Consider the following 26,008-nt stretch of genomic DNA (forward strand, 5'->3'; position numbering starts at 1 on the left):
GGAGGAAAGCAGCTTTAAATAGAAAGCAAGAATGAGAAAGTTCTTGCCATCCTCAAGATGGAGACTCATTTAAAGAGGTCTCCTACACTTTGTATTTCAGCATTTATCTTTTAAGTATGGATTTCCTTGGGCTTTTGATGGAGTTACATCCCTATAAACCCATCATAAGTTAAAAATATCATTAAGTCAAAAATACATTTAACACTTCTAACCTACTGGACATCATAGCTTAACCTAGCCTACTGTAAATGTGCTCAGGATACTTACATTAGCCTACAGTTGGGCAAAATAGTCTAACACAAAGTCTATTTTATTATAAAGTGTTATAGATCTCACGTAATTTATTGAATACTGAATTGAAACTGAAAAAAGTTTACTATGGTTACAGGATAGTTGTATGTGTATTAGTTGTTTTACCTTCATGACCACCTGTCTGACTGGAAACTGCAGCTGGACTTGCTGACTCAAAATTCAAAGTACAGTTTCTACTTAATGCATATTGCTTTTCCACCAAGATAAATTCAAAAATCATTAAGTCAAAAGATTGTAAGTTGGGGGCTGTCTGTAATAATATGTTTAAGTAAGAATGACATAGTAGTGAAAACATCAGGTAAAGTATACTTTAGTCTGAGGTATAAAGAACAGCTCACATTATTTTATAGAAGTCTTATACGTCATGTGATTGGACCATGGTTGAGAGCTGGGTATTTATTACTTATTTAGAAGCTCTTCTTTTGTTTGACACATCTCATTAACTCTGCTAGTAAAGTGTAACTTCAGATGGGAACATGTTTATGCTGAATATTTTTAAATGGACAGTGTAGGGTGGGGGTTGAATTTGGTAAAGTGGAAAAATTAAAAGTTGAGTCTCATACTTTGAGGATGAAAATATGTTTTATTTCTGATTTTGTTGAAAAGAAGGAAAAGAGTTTTCATCAAACTGAAAGAAAATTTTAGAACTTGGAATGTCTGGAGGCCATAATCTTAACAAATAATATTTGTACTTTCACTGGACTATCTTATTATAAGATCCCATAACTCCAAATATATAGCAAAATGAATAAACCAGAAGTCACTTTATTCTAAATAGTTGTAAGAATACTCTTCTGATAGGGACACCTGAGTGGCTGAGTCGACTAAGTGTCCTACTCCTGATTTCAGCTCAGGTCGTGATCTCCTGATTCATAAGTTCGAGCCCCTCATTGGACTCTGTGCTGACCACATGGAGCCTGCTTTGGGACTCTTTCTCTCTCTCTGTCTCTCTTTGACCATACCCCACTTGTGTGAGCATGGACGCACTCTCTCTTTCTCAAAATAAATAAATAAACTTAGAAAAAAAGAATACTTACCTGATAGATCTCTAGGCAGTGTTATCTAGGAACTTTCCTAACACCTCCTAACTCTCCCAAGGATAAGCCCACTGTTTTTAAAGTTAACCCAGAGCTAAGCTTTCATGGTTGTACGTACTCATGAAGTTAAGCCCCACTGATTTTCAAAGCCAAATGTTTTGGGGACTTGTCTTTCCAGTGTAGGTCCCCCAGATCTAGGGGGCCTGGTGTGGGATTTCTTCCTTTCCCTTCTCTGTGCTTGTGGTGTCCCTCCTGTTTGTGGTTAGTCTCACTGGGACTTTGTTTCCCAACTGCATCTCCACCCTTCCGACCCTTTTTGATGTGGTTTCTTCCTTACAGTTAACAGTAGAGAGGCTGTTTTGCTCGTCTTTGGGTTGTTTTCTAGGTTAGTGGCACTGATGTGGCTGTTATCTAAGGTGTATCTGCTGGCTTAGGTGAGCTGACGATCCTCCTACTCTACCACCAACCCAGGCTTCCCAAAATAATTGTTCTTTGACTTTTGTAATGTCGATGTGGACTCTTCTTTTGGGTTGTGGTTTGAGGGAACACTTGTTTTGGAGAGAAATATTTATGTCTTATTTAAAACCTTTCATCCCAGAAATGAAGAGAACTACAGCTTAAAAGGAAGATTTTGGAGGTATGTTAAGGGTAATATTTTGAAATATTTAATGTTTTTTTCCTTTTTCATACTGAATCCCCCTTGCCATTAAAACTAATCAAAATATTCATGACTTATTACCCCAAAGAAAAGAGACCAAGGAGCATAGAGAAGCAAAGGAATCAATTAAGATTATAAATGGATTTTGAAATAACTCACCATAAATAATAGTTTTGAAAGCCTTATTCTCAATTGCAAGACCCAAATGTTTACATTTTTTGAATTTCAGAAGTTTGTTTTTAATGGCAGGGATTTAGAACATGGAATTTGATGTGTATGTTTGTTTAATGAAAGTAGATTGACTGTAAGATTGTAAATTTACATCTGTGCAGAAATGGAAGCTTTTGAGTAAAGTTCACTTATAGAACAAAAAGAAAAAAGGTACAATTCTGCATAGTAATGCCGGTGACTGAATTTTGAACAGCACAGATCAAACTATGAAGGAAAGAACGGCATGGAACAATGTGGCCTTCTCTCCACTTGATGTCACTTGATGCAGCGAAGGACAGTAATCCCAAACCTAGTAGCACAATAAATGGAGTAGGAAGCAAAGTTCTGGTAACTAAATGAATGCGAGAAGGATATAGAAGACAGCCTCCTTCCTGCCTTCCCTAAACCCCCTCTTCCAAGTCATTTACCCTGAGGAATAGGAGCCTTGAAAATAGGAAGAAGGGCCAGTGTCCTGCTAGTCCAGGAACTGGAGCTGTCAGGTCAACACATTTAGAGGGTATGGACAATGACATGCTTAATTGTTTTTAAACTTAACAAATTCAGTAAGAGGGTTTTAACATACACACACACACACACACATACACACACACGGCTAACTGCTCCACCACAACATCATTTGCTTTTATGAAAGATAATATTGATGTTTCAGTGAACATGCCAACATATCTTACTCTTCAAAGATGCACAATATACACACACTTACCCTTACATTTTTGCATTTACTGAATTTAAACTCTCATATATTTTACTATTCCCACCAATCATTATATAATTAAGAATTCTCAATATTCTTACATTCTTTTATTTCATAATGGTATATAATATTCTATTATGTTTATGTGCCATAATTTGTTAGAATCATTACTTAATAACAGGCGTATTGTTTTTCTTTTTTGCTGGAGAACAGAAGTGGAATCCATTGTAGAGCAGTATATGTAATATTTTGCTTCTATTTAATTATTTCCTTTTAGTTTATTTTTCTTTGAACTTGAACTGACTGGGGTTGCAGGTGGTTGGCTTGCTTCCATTCTCAACATTCAGTTGACTATGAAAGAACAGTTGACTTTTTAAAATGAAAACAAAACTTTGATTCTCAATTTGGATGACAACAGAATTCTCTTTAGCCAATAAACAAACAAAAAGAACCAAATTTGAGAATAGGGCTGCGCTAACATATTTTTGTCATTTGTTTAAACAATGTCAGAATAGTTTTAGATTTATTTTAAAAATTGTACAAATAGTACAACAAAATTCCCGTATACCTTACATCCAATTTCCCCTGTTGTTAACAGCTTATGTTAGTATGGATTTTATGACTAATGAGCAAATGATGACACATTGTTATTAACTAAAGTCCATACTTCATTTACATTTCCTTCCTTTAAGGGTATTTGTTCGACTGTTGTTCAGCTTGCCTTATGCAATGGGTATTTTAATTGTATGGAAAACTGGTTTAAAAAAATCAATTCATACTGCTACAAATGGATGCTCTAAATGAACTTAGAAGTCATAGGAAGAAAAGGGCTTATTAAAAATCCTTTCTATCTTACCACACAAGTATAACGAGGCAGGAAACCTGTGGCTAGAAAAGAGGAAAGCTCTAATTCTTCACTCTCACCCTCTTTCACTGGTCCCAAGGCAGGACATTGCAACAGATGAGTAATTTCTGTTGGCACAGTGTGCTGGACAATGGTAGCCATAATCATGACAGTTTTTAAATGTTGGAAAGTCCCTTGAATTTCCACTGTATTCCTGAAGGGCAGAGTTGGACTTTAACACATCACTGGTAAAAGCAGGTTTTGCATCCATGAGAGGCTTCTGAGGACTTGGCAGATCCTCTCAAGTATTATAGATCTCCCTTATCTCACCTTGACCCCAAGCATTAGCATGGGGGTCTTTCTATCAGAAGAGGGCCTGCTTTTCAGGACGTGCTTGTATTGTATCTGAAGTATGGCCGTACTTCCTATTGGCTTAATTACTCCTAAGACTCCATCAGTGAAGCAGATGGGGCCCAGCTGTTTTCCCTTACTCTGATAGACAAAATCAATCCTGAGCATAAAAATAAAAACAGTGTAGTGACCAATTTATGCTAACCAATGTAATGTTATCTCTAGTTCATTTCAAATGGCTGGCATGGGCCCATCATGTGCTAAAGCAGTTAACATAGATTATCTTCTGTAGTCCTCACAACAACCCTAGGGAACTATTATTATGCCCATTTTACAGGTAAGGAAACTGACACATAGAATGTTAAATAGCTTAAAAGAAAAAGGCCTATTAAATAACTTACCATAGTTGGTCACATATTTAGTAAATGGCAGAGTTAGGATTTAAACACCAAGCCTATGGTTTTAATTATGTTGCTATAAATTTTACCCCCAGTTTTGGGGGCATAGGAAGTCAACAAATATTTCACAAATCAGTTAGCAAATGAATAATGAATGAATGGAACATTTCAAGGTGGTGAATCCTTGAGTGAGGTGTTATATGAATTAAGCTTAGGAGCTATTTATTTTATCCTCATATTTACCTTAGCTAGGTTATTCAGGATAGTTTCCTGAAGAAACACAAGTATATTTTTGTGTGCTTTTGAGTTTTGAATGGGAACCAGAAGACTGACCTAAAAGATATAAAAAGAGGAAACAATTCTGTATATCAGGGGCAGCATGAAAAAATCACAGTGAAGGAAATAAAAAGATTAAAAAAAATAGCTTAAACATTCCTTTGATTAAATTCAGAGTGTCACGTGGAAAAAGACTGGGGTCCTGTGGTTTAGGTGGGTAATTGGACTGTATGCAAAAAGCAATAAGGAAGCATCTGAAGTCAGTGAGAGAGAGTGATGCAGTCATTTTTTTTCTTACTCAGTTACAAACCTTTGTACTGATCAGATGTAGAGAGACCAAAGGCAGGACATGGGAAACACACGAGGCCTCATTCATCTGCAGCCTGGATGCGTGATTGGCCATAGGCACAACGTGGAAGGAAGCATTTGAGTAGCTACTGGGAGGAGGCTGGAGGGAGAAGATGTCCGCCTTATGAGAAGGTCATTTTCTTTCTTTTTTTAAAAAATTTTTATGTCTTTATTTATTTTATATATACATATATATATATATATTAATGTTTTATTTATTTTGATACAGAGAGAGACCAAGCATGAGAGGGGTAGGGGCAGAGAGACAGAGGGAGACACAGATTCAGAAGCAGGCTCCAGGCTCTGAGCTAGCTGTCAGCACAGAGCCCAAAGTGGGGCTCAAACCGACACACTGTGAGATCATGGCCTGAGCCAAAGCTGGTCAGGCGCCCCTAGAAGCTCATTTTCCATGTGAAAAGAATATAGTGTAATTCATTTCTCTTCCCGACTTCTAAGAGTCTCTTTTTTTTCTTTTCTTCTTTTCGTTATAAGTCAGAATTCCACATTAATTTTTTTCCAATAAGCATGAGGCCTAATAAATTTTAAACATGATTATTGTTAAGACTCAACTATGCCATCTAGGGAACAGTAACACAGAGTGTCCAAAACCATGCTTGTTTTTAACTTTAAAATTGCATTCAGTGCTTTGGAGTGCATAAGGACATACTTTTTTCTCATTTCATTTTGCTAAGATTATAGTGAAGAAGGTTTACATTGTCACAAAATGTAAAACAGACTGTCAAGAGATAGTCTGAGGAGGAGTTTCAGAAATACTGAGATTTTGGGAGAAAATGAAGTAAGATTTAAAACTTTCACTGAAAAAATAAACCTAAGTGCTCTCATTTAGACTTCATCCTGTAGCCTGTTTTTCTCACACACAAATGCAACTCTGGAATTCTCTGTGGGGAGTGCCAGCAGACGGGAGAGTTCAATCACATAGCACATAGCAAAACTTCTATAAAGTGCTCTTTGGATATCTTTCTTTCTCCAGGATTCCATTCTTTATGGAAGCTATCATATATCTCTTTTCTCTCTTCCAGAAAAATCCTTTCAGCGTTTCCAGTAAAATGCTACTCTCTTCCTTTCTTTCCTGTATAAAGTGTGTAAATGTGCTTACATATTACAATTAGCTCGACAAAAGCAAAACAAAACAGCACCAAGCCAAATCCATAGCCATCTCTTAGCCTTTTAAGCTGGATTTATCACATTATATAATATGTAAGTAATAAACTAGCCAAAAAGTAGGTTCTTTTTTAAATGCAAGGGGCAAAACAAAATCATTCCCCTTCTTCATCCCATTCCTATGCTCTGACTGCTTTCTCTAGTGGTATTTATCTCATTCTTATGATTCACCTTTATGCAGGAGGTCACGTCCCAGTCCATCTGTAATATTTCTTCATATGGAAAATATTAAGCTACCAGAGGAGCCATTTATAGCACTTAAGAAAAAAATTTTTTATGTTTTACTTATTTTTGAGAGAGAGCAAGAGACAGTAAGAGCAGGAGAGAGACAGAGAGAGAGAGGGAGAGACGGAATCTGAAGACAGGCTCCAGGCTCTGATCTAGCTATAAGCACAGAGCTTGATGCGGGGCTCGAACCCACAAACTGTGAGATCACGATCTGAGCTGAAGTCGGATACTCAACAGACTGAGCCACCCAGGTGCCCCAGAAGAAGCATTTTTAACAGGTGCTATGAAAAAAGTGATAACCTAAATTCATAGTTCTAAGTACTAGTCTAAGAGATGATGTGTACACATGCCAGGGTTAAAAAATTATTATTTTAAATGTTTACTTAGCTGAGGGTAACGAGATACTTCAACAACAGCTGTTACTAGAGTTAAAAAGTATGCTTTGGAGAAAGCAGTGGTGAGTGGAGATTTTGGAAATGAGAGGAAAGGAAGCCATCTAGTTTCATGGTGGGGCCAGCTGATTTGATATGCCAGGCACTATTAAGGTATTGTGCACAGTCCATAAGAGTGTGTGTGTGTGTGTGTGTGTGTGTGTGTGTGTGTGTGTGTGTAAGGAGAGCATTCAGCCATCTACCATCTACCTTTCTGCCATTCCAGGTGAGCATTTGCATCCTTAGGTGATGAACATCAGAAGTGTAATGGAACTGTCATCAAATCCTATCACATGCAAAATAAAGAATTCAAATGTGATTAGTGGCTATTTTAAGATAAGAAGGTTTGGGATTTTTTTTTTTTTTTTTTGCTTCTATGAAGACAAATGAACTCATAAAGCAATAGAGTGTACCTTACTTAGAAGTTATTATAGATGCCTTCTTGCCCTAATGGTTTAAGATTTGTACCATGAGGATATGAACTAGTTTGCCATTTTTACTGCAGTGTCTCTAATGCCTGGCATGCAACAGAGGCCATGATAAATATTTGTTGAATAAATAATAATATGAGGGTTCATCATAGATACAGATAATCTCTGATATGAAGGACCTGATGATGATGATAAGTAATAGTTATGATTTATTGGATTCCTTCTTTATGCCAAAGACTGCACCATTAATTTATATGTGGTAGGTACTTCACATTTCATTAATCTTAAGGAGTATGTATTATTAGCATATTTTACAGTGACAAAATTGAATTACAGAGTTAGGACTACACCCTACCCAGATCTGTCTGACATCAAGCATGATCCTTTTACTGAATATCTTAAACAAACATGCTCTATACACACATTGTGAACATAGAACTAAGGAACAATAGATTGAAGGTAGAATGTGCTCTTGACTCTTAGGGAGACAGTTAAAGGTAAATAACAATACTGGAGGAAGATGTTTCAAGGCAAGGTTTGACAGATAATTGGTACAGAGTGCTGTCATTTTCGAAGAGGAAAGAAGCTGCTGTGTCCTAAGAGCTCAGAAAAACGTTCACAGGGCAAGGAAGCTTGATCTGAACGTTGAAACATGAATAGAATTTAAAGAGGGAGAAAGTGAGGGGAAGGATATGAACCCAGTTGAGCAGCAGGAATGCACAACACGTGTTTAGAAAGGAAGGAGGAGACCTGGGTGGCTGGGCAGGCTCTGGGGGACAGTGTTCATTTAGAGAAGTGTTTGTAGGCAAAGTTGTCGGGACACCAGTGCTGGGTAGCTCAAAGCTCCAGCTAAGAACTTTGAAATCGGTCCCCTGACAACCCAAAATGTTTGAGATAGTATAGGATTGGAAATAATTATTCTGCTTTCCATTTTAAAATGGAAATTTAAAAATGTCTCTAACATTCTGCTTGTCTTCTCTGCAGTAGCAAGGGGAACGAGCATGCCCCAGAATACGTGGGAAACCTGTGCAAACTGGTCCTAGGTTTGTAAAAAACAACAACAACAACAATTGGCTGCATACTGACCCGGCTTGAAGAAGACAAGATTTGGAGTCACAGCTCTGTCCAGGCACAAAAGTGTTGCTGTCACCTACGCCCACTTTACTGCTATCCTCTGGCATTCGAGAGGTGAGTTCTACTTAGGACATTTATATCCTTCTTGTCCCAAACTGTTGTGGGTATTTGTGTTAGTTAAGTAAAAATATTTATTATTTGTAGCTCACAAATGTAAATATGAAATGTGATACTAAAGTCCTGGGAAAGAAATATAAGGAGAGCAGGTGATTATAGAGATTCATGCAGGAAGCTCATGGGCATTTATCTTTTATGATCCATTATATTTTGTTCCCTTTATCTACTATCTTAAAAATAAATTTAGAATCTGCCTAATGTTTTTTAAAAATATCTATTATAAAGATTAACTTTGATTCTTACTTTGCCTCTGTCAGGCTACTAGTATTCTAAATTCCGCTTAATAAGCACTTTGCCCTGTGTTGAGAAAGATAACAATGCAAGCAATTAATTTCCCCTTTAAGACTGATTCTGGCTTTATATTCTAGTCTTTTGAGAACTAAAATTAGACCACAAATTATTTTAATGAGGAACACAAAATTCTGCTAGGCAATAGCAACTTCCTATAATTTGCGGAGATTTAAGGATCATGTTCCAGAGTTGACATAGAAATTCAAATCTTTCCTGGAAAAGTAGATCCATTTATAACTTATAACAACTCAGGGAGTAATTTGGCTAAATCACTGAGTTGTAGTTCTTAAATTTTTGTGTGGAAAGCAACCGCCCAGATTGCTAATTAAATCCTGAATTTCCAGTTTCCACCTTTTGTACTTTGATTTCGGTAGGTCTGGGATACGGTCCTGCCTTTTAATGAACCACTACAGGTGATTCTGATACAGGTGGTCTATAGGTCACACTTTGAGAAATGCAGGGAGTGCGGAGTTAGCTGACATTTAGGAAATCTTTTGAGGAAGTGCTTGATAGGTTTCCCCGGAGGGGCTAAACCAGGGAGAAGGTTCACCTTGCCTGGAAGCCGTGTGTTTACGTCAGTGCAGAGCCGCTGCGTGTGAGCGGGTGCAGGTGATCCACTAAAGGTGGACATGAGGAAGTGAATGATCAGCAATAGTGTGGTCCTACCAGAATCATTTGGGCTCTGCTCTTGTTTCTGTTTTGGAAATTCCAGAGTTTCCTCTGATGGTATCTTAAATAATTTTTGTACTTGCTGGTCCTTGGGTTCTACAAGCTTTTAAAATATATATATGAATAACCAGCTATGCAAATCCAACTGTTAAGAAATTACCTTGACAACCATGTTTCACATTTTTATAGAAGTTTATTTTCCTTACCTGTCCTTCCCTCACTTTATCATCACATATTAGAATTTCCCTTCCAAGAACACTGAAGAAAAATTAATCAAGTTGTTTGAAATTAAGGCAGCATTCTGCATTATGAAAGAATTGCCCTTGTGATATACTCACGACTATAGATCCATTCATGGGTAAGTTTCTTTTTAAAGGGAATTGTGTAAAGAGAATATTGTTGTCTCAGTAAGAGCTGGGCAAGAGGGAAGGTTTACCTTCTCTTCTGCTGATCTTGAGCTGGTAGTGGCTCTGCACGGTCATTGTTGAGACAGGCAGCGCAGTCCTGCCTGGTGGAAGAGCAGCAGATGGCGTTACAAGGAGCAGCCTTGAGATCTGGCTTCAGTAGTTCCCAGCCATTCGACCTTAGTAACTGAGCTTTGCCGCTTCCTGCTCCCTGCTTCCGTATTTTACATCTGTTATCTATTTTCCATTCTTTTTTTTTCAGTCACTAGTACATTTTCTTTTAAACCTACAATGTGCCATATTTGTTTTTATGTGCCAGGGATGCACTGATAGTCCTCTGGAAGGGTGACGATGGTGGTAAAAAAGATGGAGAGAAAGCTGATGAACTCACCGTGCAGCTTTAAGTTTAAATGAGGTAATGCAGGGAAACATTATTTGAAGATATAACGTGATATACAAGTATAAATTATTAATCTTTTGTTTCTTATAACCTATCCATGTCTGTGCATTTAGTTAAAGTGCTCAAGGTATCTATTTGAAGAGCCATGTAAATATATATCTTCATTGAACACTATATTTAATATTTAGAGATTAGAAATAACCTAAGTATCTATTTAGATAAATAAATTATAAGTTATATAAATTATGGTATTTATTTAATTCCATATATATGAGATATATAATGCCATATACCTGTATGGTATTAATACCTATAAATAGATATATGTTAATGATAAATAATGACAATAACCTCTTTGAGAACTTGCTTGTGCCAGGGATAACTATAAATTGCTTAATTATTATAATACCCCTATGAGGGAACTGAAGAACAGAAGACTTAAGTAATTTTCCCAAAACCTCAGAACTAATGATGGCTTTGATATTTGGAACCAGGTGGTTTGGTCCTCAGTTTCCACACATAATATTCGTCTTTTCAATAGTCAGAATGAGTCAAGGCTCTCTATATGTAGTGGAAAGGAAAGCTCTCGAAGACATATTATGTAGTGCAGAAGAGGTACCATCCCCCAAAAGAGAGAAGGCAGAAAGGAAGGAAAGGAAGCAAAGGAGATCCAATTAGAAACATGCATGTCTCTGTAGAGAGTATCTCTGGGAGGAGACACACAGTAACTGCTGTTGCTTTTGGAGAGGGCCTCTGAGCAGCTGAGGACAAGGATGGAAGAGTCATCGTCACCATAAACCTCCCTTGCAACTTCTGATTTTTGTGCTGTATGAAGACATAACCAGTTTTAAAAGTAAAGAGATTTTTAAAATGGTAAGCCCTCATAATGAATCCATCTGAAGCAAATAACAGCCTTCTAATATATATCTTACATCTCAGTTGGCATAGCCTAAATCACAAGTTTATATCTGGGATGCCAAGAAGACCTCACTGAAGGATAATGACTTCAGGTGATTTCTCCATAAGCTGCTAAGAAGCGAGTAACACTCCTGAGGAATGTCAGTCGGCTTGCTCACTGGCAGACTTTCCCCCAGCAGTCCAACCCAGGTTAGTCCAGAATGTTCTCTGTGGTGCCTGTCAGCCTAGACCAGCATATGAAGGCTTAAGAAGTCCAGATGAGCAAAGAAGAAGGGAATACTCAGTGAATGGCACATGAAAGTTGTCTAATAAGTAACTTCCAGTGGGTGAGCCAAAAAGAGGAAAGAAAGAAAAAAAGACCAAAAAAGTAGTCGTATAAATTTATGTGCCTTATATGTATGCAACAATGAGGTTGATTTTTCACCCACATCTGATAAACTGGCTCTGAATCTATCCTGAAACAAGTTCCTGGAATGATCTGAGCAAGAGCCATTAGTTTAAAAGTCATCAGTGATACAAAAAGTTCTACTTAAACTCACTTTCTCCCCCAGAGGTGGGCAGGTGGATGTGGGTATGAGAACAGGATATTAACTTTATCATCAGAGCATGTACCATTTATCCAGTCCATAAAAATCTTTGAAACATAGGAAAGCAAAACCCAGTGTCCTACTTAGAATTGTAGTTTTACATAGAGACTTGTTAAGACTTGAAAGTGAGACAGGCACTAGTTGAGGTTGTAGTTTCAGAAGCAGTTTGGCTACCAGGCAAGACAGGGCTCTAAGGCTTTTTAACTGCTCACAGGATGGTAGAGACCACATAGGTCCAGATTGGAGTCATGCATTTAAATGGATCAGAGGCCAAATTAAGTTCCTAGTCCTGAGGAGGTGACACTTTATGAAATCAGAAATACATTCCACTTCTAAAAACATAAAATATATGTCATGGGGGTGCCTGGGCGGTTCAGTCCATTAAGCATCCAACTTCAGCTCAGGTCATGATCTAGTGGTTCGTGAGTTTGAACCCTGCATCGGGCTCTCCTCTGTCAGGGCAGAGCCTCCTTTGGATCCGCTGCCTCCCTCTCTCTGCGCCCCTCCCATGCTCGTGTATGGGCACTCTCTCTCTCTCTCAAAAATAAACAAACATCAAACAGAATTAAAAAAATAATAAAATACATTTAAAGAATATGTCATAAATTGTATTAACATTCCCAAGTTTTCATGGTCTTCCCTCTAACAAGATTGTAATTGTCTACATTGCCATGGATCTTGAAGTAGGTCTTCTCTATGGGAGGAATATATTTCTCCATTACATTTCTATCAGGTGTGAGCATGTGACTTGTGTTGGTCAGTGGAATAGGAGTGGAATAAACGTATGGGATGTCTGTCTGAGCAGAGGTTTTAGGAGCTATCACAAAGTTGTGCCATTGCTCCCACTCTGTGCCAAGAACGGTCTGTAGCAAAGAGACACTGCTCCTTCAATCCTGGATTCTGGAATAAAGAAGACATTTGGAGTAGTCTCTGAGACAATCCCTAGCTAATCCATAACATAAATGAGAAGTAAACCCTTGTTGTAAGCACTGAGATTTGGGAGTTGTTGTTTTACTGCAGTATAACCCAAGGAAAGCTGACCAGTACAGAGCAACAACTTGAATACCCATGCTTGCTGCAGGAAATTTGTAAAGGAAAAAGAAAAATGAAGGCAGTAAAACATAAAATGGCATGCCAGCACCCTCCTCCTTCAGGCTGGGTGAACGATGGGCCTGGCAGGGGGTCGGCTCCTGGTATGGCATGCCCAGGTTCATGATGGGTGGGCAGTAACGTGGGCATCTCCGCTCCAGGTGGGACCACTCTCTGCCCCTGGCCTCTGGGCTTGTATGGGTGAGCGCTTGGAGTTCAGCGAATGTGTTAGGACATCTGTGGTATGCACTCATGTGGTATGCTGTGAGAAAATATTCGAAACTGGTGAACTCTTTGTAGGAGAAGAATGTTGATGGTCTTCTTGGTAAGCTTTACAGGCACTTGGATGTCTTTTCCGTATCACCCATGAATCGCCCACTCTCGTGAAAGTGGAAATAATATTTGAGGAACTGGTGAATTTTGACATATATCAATGAACATGTGTAAAGAGCCAGATAATAAATAATTTAGGCTTTGCAAGTCAAACCACCTCTGGTCCAAGTACTCAATATCTAATAATATCTAATAAATAATTGTGGCTCTGTTCCAATGAAACCACATTTATAAAAACAGGTGACTGGCCATATTTGACCTGTGGGCCATACATTGCTGACTCTTGATCTAGTGAAAAAGAAAATGGAACTTAGTTCCACCAATATCATACTACAAAATCTAGTGTCTGTTAAAGAGAGCTTGTTGTACACACTTCATCCAGAGAAATTTGAAATGACTTTTTTTATAAGCCACTAAAACCATGAAATGTGCCCTCAGGAGCTATTTGGAAAGTTTAATGATAAACACTATGTCAATCAAACACAATGAGAAGTCCAGACACCTTGATGGGGTGATCTGCAGACACGTCACAGAATTTGGGGATCTAGAAGCACCATCTATGAGAGAGCATGAAATATATAGTAGCAGCCAAAAGTACAGGTTCTGAGAGCATACACAGTATTCAGGTTGAGAAGCAAGTGTCTGTAGGGATTTATTATTCACTCTGTATTATTGGGAACGGTGCACACTCATTCTGCATTTGGTTTGTCAGAAAGAACAATGGCTCCTAGTACATGTCAGGAGAGTAATTTTGAGTTGATTTAGGAAAGGAACAGTAGAACAGGAAAGATTTTCTGTATCCTGACCTTTTTTGTTACTCTTTGTAAGAAAAGAAATATTTCAGGTTTCAAGAAAGAGTTTTTGGTTTGTTTGTTTGTTTGCTAAACAGGAAATGCATTTAAATATTTGATATCTTTTCCCCAAAGTCCAAAACATTGAAATACAAGTTTCTTGGGAATTTTGTTATGTTTGTTGTGATCATTGAAAGAACATTCTCCTTGGCTTTTTCAGGAAGAATGTTATTCTTAGAGGATCAGGGCATTGTTCTTAAACTTAGAGACCTAAGGATATCCTGGGAAGCTTTTAGCTTTCTACTATTACAGATTTATAGACTCAAAAGATGCTCTTAGTTCTGGGGTGTGGTTCCTTATTATGCTGTTTAACCAGCAGTGGCACATGACCCTGGTATAGGCAGTTTTCCAAACAAGTGTTATGCCCAGATCGCAATATCATCCCCCAAAACCAGAGACCACCAGGGAGACTGAGTCACACATGCAAAAGCAAAGGGCGTTTTATTACGGCTTAAGCTCGCCGGGCTTAAGCTGAGGCTCACAGACTTCACCAGCACAGTGGATCCGTGCTGAGAGCCCCTGAGCAGGGTTTTTATGGGGCTTAGGAAGGGGGAGTTACAGGAAATTGTGACACAGGTACAGTGATCCAATCACTATCATATAACAACATTGGCAGTAGCTCTAACCATACACATTGTTTAGAGTGTTTGTTACTTTTGGCGGGACCCAATCACAACATTTAGAGTATCTTTGAAAATAACCAATTACAGGGTGGGCCAAGGACCCCCATGTAGGGTGTAACTAGCCTTAAGCAATAAGTGATTATCTATAGCTTCTATCTCTAGGCCTGCCCTTAGGAGTGTTAAACATTTTAGCTGGCCGCTTCTGATTGGATGTTACTAGGGTGGTCCCTGGTTGAGCAATCTGTGCCCTTTCATTGTCTAATGATTCTGAGAAACTGACACTTAGGCCTCCAAGGTCAGAGGGGAAACTTGAAGCCTGTCATGGAGTCAGTTTGGTTCAGACCTGTGTCCTTTCACAAGCAGAGAAAACACAGGCACACGGATTCTTTCTGACTGGATCCTATTGAGCTCTGGGACAAAATTTATCTGCCAGAGCTCTAGTTCAGATTTACAAGTGCTACAACCATGTTCATAGATCCCTCATCTGTTTACTGGATTATATGATCTCCCACTGACCTGAGGCCTTACAGGCCTCCTTTAATTTAGGAGATGTGCTTTTAATTAGATGAATATAAGAAGTAACACAACACATAACTATATCATTTTAGTTTCTTAATATAAATAGGATATATTTTTCCTAACATATGCTGTAACCAATCCAAACATTTTTGTTGTTTCAGAAAACAGGGTGTCGGGTACCTCAAAAGAAAACAATTGTTTGCTAATGTCAAGGTTTTGCCTGAGGTTTTATGTTAAAAGTAATTTTGCCAGGGGGCACCTGGGTGGGTCCAGTCGGTTAAGTGTCTGACTTCAGCTCAGGTCAGGATCTCATGGTTCATGAATTCAAGCCCCACATTTGGCTCTGTGCTGACTGCTCAGACCCTGGAGCCTGCTTTGGATTCTGTATCTCTATCCCTCTTGGCTCCTCCCCTGCTCATGCTTGGTCCCTGTCTCCCTCTCTCTCAAAAATAAATAAACATTAAAAAAATTTTTAATAAAACAATTTTTTAAAAAGTGACTTTTCCAGAAGCTTAGAAATAAAGCCTGAATTTTGCCTTTATTATACTCTTAATTTCTAATGCTACATCTTTTTTAATGTAGCCTTTAAGTAAAGATAAAAGATTTGTATAATGGGATATATTACAATAAATTTATATATATTAAGAAAATATGGCTGGGGTCATATATAATTCAAATAAAATCATTAATATTAACAGTGGGTTCTATATAAATAAAAGAACCTTATATGCTATCTATACTGATATCTAATATATAGTTAATTAGAGATGTTTTAGGCTATTTATGTAAAAGTTTTATCACTTACTCAAGAATGTGAAAGCAAATTACAAAAGAATTCCAAGGAGAAAATCAGTTATAGGTGGAGGGATAACAAAACAATCAGGAGGCTTGGAATCAGATACATACAGGTTTGCTTATTGGTTTTGCTATTCACCATCTATGTAACCTTTTTTTCTCAGGTTGGCTGATCCCTCCTACCTTCATTATCCTCCTCTGGAAGTAGGAAAAAACATATCCACTTCATTAAAGTTGTTATAAGAATCAGGGGCGCCTGGGTGGCTCAGTTGGTTGAGCCTCTGACTTCCGCTCAGGTCAGATCTCATGTTTGTGGGTTCAAGCCCCGCGTCAGGCTCTGTGCTAACAGCTAGCTCAGAGCCTGGAGCCTGCTTCCGGTTCTGTGTCTCCTTCTCTCTCTGCCCCTCCCCCTCTCATGCTCTGTCTCTGTCTGTATCAAAAATAAATAATAAAAAAACATAAAAAAAATTAAGAAAAAAGTTGTTATAAGAATTAAGTGAGGCAGTGTTTATAAAATACTGAACTCACAATGTGCACTGAGAAAATGTCAATTCCATTCCCTCTGTATTCCATTTGACAGCATTCCTGAACCCTGAACATAATTCATTTTTAATTTCCTGTAAGCATTTAAGTATTCTATATTCCTTTTTACATTACTTCCCTTTACAACATGCTTTTGTTTGTTATGCAAACTTTTCATAGTAACAAAAAATGTATGGATAAAGAAGAAAGGTCATATTCATTAAATAAATATCATTTCTGATTCAAGCCCTAACATTGTAATGCTAATAGGCATTGTATTTGGTTCATCAAGTATTTAACTCAAATTAGTTTGTGTTTTTACTTTGTTTTAAAGGTTAATTAGTATTTCTTTGGTTAATGAATCTTGGAAACAAAATGTATATTTCATCTTTGTCCTGCAGCATAAGTACAATCCAAGCACATTACTTTTTTTTTAACTTTAATTATGTTTTTACTACATACATACTGTGGGTTCATTGTAAGAGGATTAGAAAATACAGATTTTTAATGGAAAAAACCATCCATAAATTTATGAGATATTATATATGTATAATAGTACAACCCTTTGGAACTCTAAAATAAATAATGACTTTTTCTCAAATATACTTTAATAGTATAATTATTGTATTTTTTATTTATACATTTATTTTATATTTATATATAAAATATAGAATATATAAATATATTTTATATCTTTATATATAATACATAAAGATATAAAATATATCATTTATTTTATATATAAAGCATCATATTTAGTTGTTTGTATATGTTATGATTTTTATAACCAATTTCTATTTTTTAGTAGATTGTTCATTTACGTTTGTTATTATAAAATGCTGCCATCTGTATCCATCTTTATAAAGCTATTTCTGTAGTTTATTATTTTATTTCATTAAAAAATTTTTTTTAATGTTTAAATTTTTGAAAGAGAAAGAGACATAGAGTGTAAGCCGGGGTGGGGCAGAGGGAGAGGGAGACACAGAATTTGAAGAAGGCTCCAAGCTGTGAGCTGTCAGCACAGAGCCTGACCCAGAGCTTGAACTCACGAACTGAGAGATTGTGACCTGAACCAAAGTCAGATGCTTAACTGACTGAGCCACCCATGCACCTTCTTTGTTTAAATTCCTATGTGTGGAACCCAGACACATTTAAAATCCATCATAAAGTTTCCTGGGGAGACTCATATCTAATTTCCCTGCTGGAAGCTTGTTCCTCTGCTTCTAAAAACTCATAGTAGGTAGCACTGTAGACATGAAGTCCATAAACTCTTTTTTCTTACTGTTAATGGTTCATAACACACAGCCTCTAATTGGTTCTAGCAAGATTCTTTTTTTATTAACAACTATAGCTGTCCCCAAATTTTATCCATCATTCAATTTTTACTTATTCAAATGTAGTTGAGATTCAATTAGAATAAGACATTGTTGAAAATAAAAGGAAGTTAAGCACTCTCCACGCTGGTTATGATTATATGATTAGAACATGATTAAAACATTGGAAGAGTTCACTTCTTTCAATATCACTCTAGCTTCTAAATTAAATCCTCAGCATGGTGTTGGTTCTGGTTAGTTCCCTGCCTGTGTGGTGTTGGACATCATGGTTTGCTATTGTTGTTGTATTAATGTTTGTTTATTTTTGAGAGAGGGAGCACAAGCAGGGGAGGCAAGAGAGAAGAGGGCAGAGGATCTGAAAGTGGGCTCTGTGCTGATAGTATATAGCCCAATGCGGGGCTCGACCCATGACTATGAAATCATGACCTGAGCCGAAGCTGGACACTCAGCTGACTGAGCCACCCACATGCCTCCATGATGGAAATACTCTGAAGGCCTTTTCCTACTTCTCGCTGTGCCAGCAGCGTGCATATCCACCATACAGTGTCACATATCATGATGGATAGAAGCATCCACAGCCAACAAAGGACAGGGCTTCAGGTAGAAAGTGTCTTCTGAACTGGAGACATTAAAGGACAATCTGATGAGGAGATAGCATTTGAAGTTGAACTGGAGTTAGTAGAATTTTTATAGGTAAAGTAGGAAAGAAAGTTCTCATTATTTCTCTGATGAGTGCTAGTGAAAAAAACAGATTGAGACAAATGTTCTAACCCCACCTCTGCCACTTTCTAGCCCCAGGTCCTTTTGGCCCAGGCTTGTCACTTGTAGACTGGGTGAGTAAAACTGCCCTGATGTTTCACCAGAGGGTTGTGAGCTCAACATGAGATAATGCAACTGAGAATATTTTAAAACTGTGCAGCATAAAGAATATTTATGAGCATAAAGAATATTTAAATAGTCCATGTTAGCATATTTGGATCAAGGTATCAATTCACAGTTTATCAGTCTACCTTGAATGCATTTAAAGAAAGATCATAAAATATAAAATGATTTCAGTATAAATTCAGCTATTATTTTGAATGCAAGTAACTTTCAAGTTAGAATCTTTGGCATTTCATAGAATTATTTCATAGATTATATCCCAAATTTAAATAACTATTATTAATGTACCAAATACTGTGTTAAGTACCTCACATGTAGGCCTTGTGCCTGGGTCTTAATTTGTAAAGGTGACTGAGTGATGGCATGAAGAGATCAATGCTATTGAAAGAGAAGTTTAATGTCATTTACAATTTCCCTAGAAACAAGAGACGTGGCTTATCCATGGAGGAACACAAGGTTTTGATCTGGAAGCAGTTGCTGGAGAGGGTGGTAGGTTTATGCCTGAGATTTTACTTGGTTTCTGTGGGAAAGGCAAGGCAGGGCAGGATACACAGGTTAGGGTTGGCTAGTTTGAATAACTCCGGCAGATTCTAAGCTATAGGGTGGCCCCTAGTTGTCTGGTACCTGTCCCTGCGGTGATTAAAGAAGAAAATATTGCCTCCTGAAACACAGGTGGGGAGAAGGGAAATGGCAGTGGATTGGCAAGTTTTAGAGGCACGCTCTTGGCTGAGTCCTTTGCTGTCTCTGAGAATTGGCAAGCTCAGGGAGGCACAGTCTACTCCCAGCAGGAAATCCTTTGTAAGATGTCAAAACATGACATAATACAATTAATTATTTCATTAAATCATCCTCATGCTTAACTGAAACTTTATGCTCATTGATTGGTAACTCCCCATTTCCCATAAGCTCTGAAGATCTGCTGTATGACATGTAACTGTACTTAGCACTAATGTACTGGACACCTAAAATTTTGTTAGGAGAGCTGATCTCTTGCTGTGTTCTGTTCTTACCACAAAAATAAGTATATTGTAGTATAGAGGTGAAATTTAAGGAAAGGTATTAAGCAGGCTGTGTTTTAGCTTATGGGCAAGTAATAACTTATATCATTTATCTTGAATGTATCATAGATAAGCTGCTACATAATGATCGCCACTTCAGATAGCTGTGAAATTAGGTGATTAACTAGTTGTTACTTAACCTTCTAATTTCTGTATAAGAAATTAAGTCTAATTACATGAAATAGAAGTTGGGGTTTTGATTTTTTACTTTGCTTTTCTGTTTGGAGTGTCATTGTAACTACTGTATTGTAAATGATGGAAAATAATTGCATATGTTAAAAAAATAAATTATTATATTAAAAAAACCCCAAAATTAATAAACATTAAAAAAAATAAAGTCCGTGCCAGTTGTATTTGAAAAAATATAGAGGTAATTTGATGCCTAAGATAGTTAACTTCATCCCAAATAAGACTTACATCTGTTTCTGGCAGGTAACTTGCAACAAAAAAATACTAGATCTTCTTAATCTCATCTGGGATTGACTGGCTGACACTGAGCTCCAGACTCTGTGAGAGCTGAGCAATTTTGGTTTACCCTAACTGTTTAGCTCTTAAATTGTTGACCTAAAACCTGAGCCTCTGCCAAGAGCCCCCACTCCCTGGCAGGTTCTATACTCCAATTTTTATCCTCCTAAATTTGCAACACTATTGTAAGCTTCTCAGCTTCTGAACCATCTTGTAGAACTAACTGATGTCCCTGGACAAAAGTGGTCCAAGTCCTAGGCTAGCCTTTCTGAGTTTTCTTTGCCTCTTGGCTTTTGGTCCAGGAATTCATCTGTGCCTTTGTAGCTCTCCAACGCTCTCAAATTTTTAAAAATAATATTTTGTCCAACCTTTGTTTATTTACCTCCCTAGAGTTAGACCTATAATTATTTAATACCTTCCTAGGCTTTGAGTAATAGTAGCTCTGAAAAACTTTTAAAATTGTGAAGTATAATACATTTAGAAAAATTCATATAAAATGTAAGTACACCTTTACTAATTATTATAAAGTAAATATTCAGTGTGACTACCACTAAAGTCATGTATATTAATTTTATGCAAAGTTATCTGACTCTAGAAAATATTTTGAGGGGTGCCTGGGTGGCTTAGATAAGTGTCTGACTTTTGCTTTAGGTTCAGGTCATAATCTCATGGTTCATGGGTTTGAGCCTCACACCAGCCTCCATGATGACAGTGTGGAGACTGCTTGGAATTCTCTCTCTGCCCCTTCCTCACTCACTCACTGTCTCTCTCTCTCTCTCTTAAAATAAATAAACTTTAAGAAAAAAAGAGATATTTTGGTATTTCACAGCAATAATTGTTGTAACCCAGTAAAATATAGCAATCTTAAAGACAATGATGGGCACATAGGAACTAAAAAAAAAACCAAGCTACACTTACATAGAAATGATAAGGTTATCTCAAGAATGTATCCTAAAGTAAAGTATAAATTTTTCTTAGCTGGGGAATAACAATATTCTGAAGATAGTTTAATGATCAAGGCTTAAAGTAAACATTTATCACAGATAATTAAAAGAAGTTAGAAATTGATTATATTGTTCACAATACTTTTTCAACCAGAATTAGAATAAAGAAGTTTGAGTATCAAAATCAGGAGAGGGATGGGGCATCTGGGTGGCTCAGTCGGTTGAGCATTGAGCATCTGACTTTGGCTCAGGTCATGATCTCACGGTTGGTGGGTTTGAACCCTGCACTTTGACTCTGTGCTGACAGTTCAGAGCCTAGAGCTTGCTTCTGATTCTGTGTCTCCCTCTCTCTCTCTCTCTCTTTCTCTCTCTCTCTGCCCCTCCCCTGGTCACGCTCTGTCTCTGTATCTCTCCCAAAAATAAATAAAAATGTTAAAAAACAACAACAACAACTTTCAATTTGGGCAAAATACCATATCACTTATTAATTTCATACATCTTAAAAGTCACTTTCTCTTACAAAAACATAAATGTAGAAAAATTAAAATGATGAGAACATCTGGTACAAAGGCGAAAATAAAGATATAACATGAAAAAAGAGCGAAGATTAGTGTATAAAAACCCTTTGTATAAGTTTCCATACCGGTTTTAGAGGTGAGTCATACGTTTTGCTCTGAATTTCTTTCAGTACAAGAGCAAAGAGGGAAATACAGTGAGTTTTAAGATTCACCGTACTACAAATGATCGTGTGTTCACAAACTGATTATTTAAGAGATATGCAGCTGTTCTTGACATTTATATCCAAGGAAAAAAGTTCTACTATGGGTTTTTATACAGGAGCTCCTTTGATGAATGTATAAAGTGGAATGAGATGGATTTATTTTTTACCAAAGGTAGACAAGACACCTTAAACGTGGTGCAGGAAGTAAGCTACCCAAAGGGACTAGGCAAACAATAACATGAATAATTTGAGATATTTATAAACGGGTCCGTGCAGGGCAGCCTGTGAGGCCTACTACTCGTGGTCTTGTGTGGGAAACAGACAAGTGTATTTACTGCGTTGAGGTTAGAATAGAACTGCCTAGAAAGGGGGTGAGCACAGGAGGAGATCCAGTTATTCCTCCACAGAAAGATGGTAATTAAGCAGAGTCCTGATGGATGAGTAATATTTCTTAAATGGCTTGGGGAGGATTGGAGGTAGACAGAATAGTGCATAATAGGAATGGAGGCATAAAAAAATGGAGATCTATAAATAGAGAAAGAAATGTAAATTGGAAAGAATGGGCTAGAGCAAAAGAAGATAAAGCCATTTGCATGCTATGTAATAGCTAGTGAGACATTCATGATTTAAAGCTATATCATGACCAAATCAGAGTTGCGCTTTAGATTACTCTGGAAGTGTGGTAGAAGATGAATTTGAATGTTAACCCTGAAAGTAGTGAGAAGAGTAAAGAGGATATTGCAAAAGCCCAGGAAGGAAATGATGCATGTCTGGATTAAAAATGGTTAGTTGTGGTGGATATAAACAAAAGTGACACATTTTAAAAAATATTTTGGAATCTAATCAATAAGGCTTAATGATTGATTAGACATGAGAAGTGGTGGAGATAAAAGAATTTAGAATATCTCCTGGAACATAGAAAGATTTTGATTTCACCAGTCACCTTGGAGGCTAGCAGAGGGCTTGTTTTACACACTACATGTCCATCAATAAACAAATGAATAAAGAAAATGTGATACACACATACACGCACAATGAAATGTTACACAGTCATAAAAAAGGATGAGGTTGTGCCATTTGAGACAACATGGATGGACCCAGAAAGGGTATTATGCTAAGTGAAATGAGTCAGACAAAGAAAGACAAATATCATATGATTCCACTTATAAGCGGAACAAACAAACAAACAAACAAAAAAAGAATAAACAGAAAAGCAGAATCAGAGTTCTAAATCCAGAGAACGGGCTAATGGTTGTTGGAAAGAAGGCAGTTAGGGGGATTTGGGCATAATGGGTGAAGAGGAGGAGGAGATTCGGCCTTATGGAACACATAAGTCACACTAAAAAGCACAGCATAAGAACTACAGTCCATGATATTAACATTGCAATAGAACAGGGCAGATGGTAATGCACTTGTGATGAATATAGTATAATGTATAAACTTCACAAGTCACTATGTTGTACACCTGAAACTAATGTAACATTGTATGTCAAATATAAAATAAACAAACTAAACTCAAACTAAAAAAAAATACTTGCTTCGTAAACTTTTGAACATGTTTTACTTGTGACATGCATCGTACATTCAAGTGGAGCCACCTAGGAGTCAATACAGTATACAAGCCTGAGGCCCAGAGGGGAGATCTGGGCTGGGGACAAAGGAGCCATAACCATAGTTTCAATCGGGAATGGATGAGCTTGAGCTGGGAGACCATACAGAAGAGAGAGGAAGAAAATGATACTAAGGACAGAGCACTGGGTTCCTCAATAATAGAGAGTTGGCTAGTGGCAAAAAACGAAGTCTGGGAGAAAGGCCAAGGATGTGTGGTCAGAGTGCAAGGTGAATTCCTAGAGGATTTTATTCCATTATTACTGTGCATTCTTTTTCTGGTTGAAAAATATTCCACAAGATTAAAGAATGTTCTTCATGTGCCTGATTACTTCTTTAGTGCTTTCAGAAGTGCACAGATGTCCAGGATAGTGGCAGATCATATTGTGTCCTTCATTAAAGATGATGTAGTGCCATGAACCGCATATCCAAAAACAAATAAAAATTATCCCTCTCCTTGTATGGTATGGTATAATTTAGATGGCATGGCGTATGTTTTGGGGGGAAATGTACAATTAGCAGAAAACTTCAACAGAAAGCATTAGGTGGGGTTCACAGTGTAAACCACCATGTATTGTGTGAATGTGAAGGAATGATACTTGCCAAGTTTTCAGATACTGTCTTATATGATACGCTGATTATATGTGAACAGGAAAGATGGCAAAGAAGTATCTAATTAATAGAGTTTTAAACCAGAAGAGAATTTATTCTTTCTAGAGGATCAAGATGAAATAAATGCTTTCTTCTGCCAGTGCGCCCTAAACAGCTGTCAGTAAAAAGCAGTTTGGTTTTACTGGAGTATTTTAAAGTAGAAATGAGGATCACCAATGTGAGAAGGGTACATTTGGGTTTCAAGAGGTGATGATTTTCTAAATGGCATCTCAGAAGCTAGTCTTTTTATGACTAAAAAGTGCAGAAAGCTCTGGACCGAAGAGAACAGTGCAAAAGAGAATGAGAAAATAAAGTCATTAAATCATCAGAAGACAGTACTTAGATATCTTGTGAGTTAGCTCAAACACTGTTAACTGTTAATTAAATCTATATTGCCACCCATACTGGCATTTGATTCTTGACATTTTTTTCCTCTTGATGTCTTAGTAAACAACTTGATTTAGATGCTGTGAAAATAAAGTCTCCTGAATTCTGGCCTCGCTACTCAAAGTGTGGTCCACAGACCTGCAATACCATCCTTGAATTTTCCAGTCTCTCTCCATATCGACTGAATCAGAATCTTCATTTCAACAAATTTCCAGGTGATTTGTATGCCTCTTTTTTAAAATCTTTAAATGTTTATTTATTTTTGAGAGAGAGAGAGAGAGTGAGCGAGCTAGCGTGAAGGCTTGGGGGTGGGTAGAGAGAGAGGGAGACACAGAATCTGAAGCAGCTCCAGGCTCTGAGCTGTCAGCACACAGCCCAATATGGGGCTTAAACTCACAAACTGTGAGTTCATGACGTGAGCCAAAGTCAGACACTTAACCAATTGAGCCACACAGGCAACCCCTGTAGGCCTCTTAAAATTTAAAAAAATGTTGGTGGAAGCTTATTCTGGTGCCTTGTCAAGGACTGCCTTACCTCAAGTCTGTCAAGTTACCTGTTATATTAACTGTTATCAAGTGTTTTAGCCTATATAGCATTACTAGTTAAATGTATTGCTGTCTACATAGCTATATAGCAATACAACAAATTCAACTGAAGGGCACCTGGGTGGCTCAGTCAATTAAGCATCAAATTCTTTTTTTTTTTTTTTTTTAATGTTTGCTTATTTGAGAGAATCCAAAGCAGGCTCAAGGCTCTGAGCTGTCAGCACAGAGCCCAACCCAGGGCTCAGACCATGAACTGCAAGATCATGATCTGAGCCAAAGTCAGACACTTAACTGACTGAGCCGCCTAGGTGCTCCAAGCATCCAATTCTTGATTTTAGTTCAGATCATAATCAAGGCCCATATTGGGCTCCATGCTGGGCATTGAGCCTGCTTAAGATTCTCTCTCTCTCCTTTTCCCTCCACCCTTCCCTCTCCCTGTGAGTGCATGCACATATAGGTTTGCGCTCGCTCTCTCTCTCTCAAAAAAAATATATAAATTCAATCGAAATTCAATTCCCTTGTTCCTCAAATAATTAAGTGTCTATACCTTACCGAGACTATAGGTAATAGAACAGTCCAAATTACAGTTATCATTTTTATGGAAATAAAACCTGAGAAATTATATATTCACCGGAAAACACTAGAAAGAAATATGTGACATAAGCATTCAAACCATTTTCTAACCTACAGATCCAGGACCCTGAAAGAAACATGAAGGTATTTCCTGGGGTCCTACTAAT

General features: G+C 37.5%; 1 long non-coding RNA gene across 2 annotated transcripts; it reads left to right on the top strand.

Moving 5' to 3' along the window:
- The first annotated feature begins 8,417 nt into the window (after positions 1-8,417).
- LOC115279270 lies at positions 8,418-24,932 on the top strand. 2 transcript variants are annotated; one of them, XR_003903321.1, is made up of 4 exons: positions 8,418-8,609; positions 9,872-9,990; positions 10,356-10,451; positions 24,784-24,932. It is a non-coding gene; the product is annotated as an uncharacterized LOC115279270 (long non-coding RNA). The 2 variants fall into 2 exon arrangements; XR_003903322.1 differs by lacking the exon at positions 9,872-9,990.
- Positions 24,933-26,008: the final 1,076 nt, after the last annotated feature.

Source organism: Suricata suricatta, chromosome 15, assembly GCF_006229205.1.
Source record: "Suricata suricatta isolate VVHF042 chromosome 15, meerkat_22Aug2017_6uvM2_HiC, whole genome shotgun sequence".
NCBI lineage: Eukaryota > Metazoa > Chordata > Mammalia > Carnivora > Herpestidae > Suricata > Suricata suricatta.